Genomic DNA, 936 nt, shown 5'->3' on the forward strand with positions numbered 1-936 from the left:
GGAGGTGAAGCAGAGGGAGAGGAGGAAGAGGAGGACGACGAAGGCGGCGCCGATGAGGATTCCGATGACGGCGTAGAGCTTGAGGCCGAAGATGGCGGTTGGCTTTGAGAACTGGCCGCTGTTGAGGAATGCATCGGTCCAAGATGTCATCTTGAAAATATTTTATTTTTAATTTTGTTGTTTTAAAAAAAAAATAATTTGAGAGAACGGAGCAAAGGAATGCGAGCGACGAGGAGAAGGATTGAGTCGTCTAGAGACTGAAGTAGACGAAGTGACTGAGAGCGAGGGAGGGATTTATTTCTTTCTTTCTTTCTTTTTTAATTTGTTTTAGGTGAGGTAACCAATGAATTTGTGCAGAAGAAGAGTGTGAAGAAGAAGTTCGTATCTCTAGGCTTTGTATTATTTCGTATTGCTTTTTGTATTTTGGGTATTTGAAAAGGAAACAGCTTTCTCTAGAGTACGGAAACGCACCCAAAAGGATACTCGGTTTGACCAAAGTAGCCAGAAACACTCAACATTGCTTGTGCGCTTGCAAGCTGCAGTAGCATGTCAAAAGAAAATGATATTCCTATACGATCCTTCCTTGAGATAATGAAGTACAGTTAAAAAAAAATTGACATGTATTTCATTATTTATTTTGTAGTTGATAGTTGTTTACACTCACTTCGAGAATAGACATAGGCTAGAGAATTAATGATGTAACTAATAGAATAAGGGAGGAACCCAACACCACATGATATCAACAACAACAAAATACAAACTTACGACTCCGAAGACTATGATTACACAGAGAAACGGAGAGCCCCACTTACAACTGAACGTGAACTACGTAGCTATCTTAAAACATAATGATTGTGGAAGTGAGCAATTAAGATTTTAGAATAAGGGGGCGAGTGGTTATTGGGATCGTGTGAAGCCCTATGTATTCAATAACAA

General features: G+C 39.5%; 1 pseudogene; it reads right to left on the reverse strand.

Annotated features, from left to right (window-relative positions):
* Window positions 1-387, reverse strand: part of LOC109837870 — a 2,351-nt pseudogene extending 1,964 nt beyond the window's left edge.

This window comes from Asparagus officinalis, chromosome 4, assembly GCF_001876935.1.
Source record: "Asparagus officinalis chromosome 4, Aspof.V1, whole genome shotgun sequence".
In the NCBI taxonomy this organism is placed as follows: Eukaryota; Viridiplantae; Streptophyta; class Magnoliopsida; order Asparagales; family Asparagaceae; genus Asparagus; species Asparagus officinalis.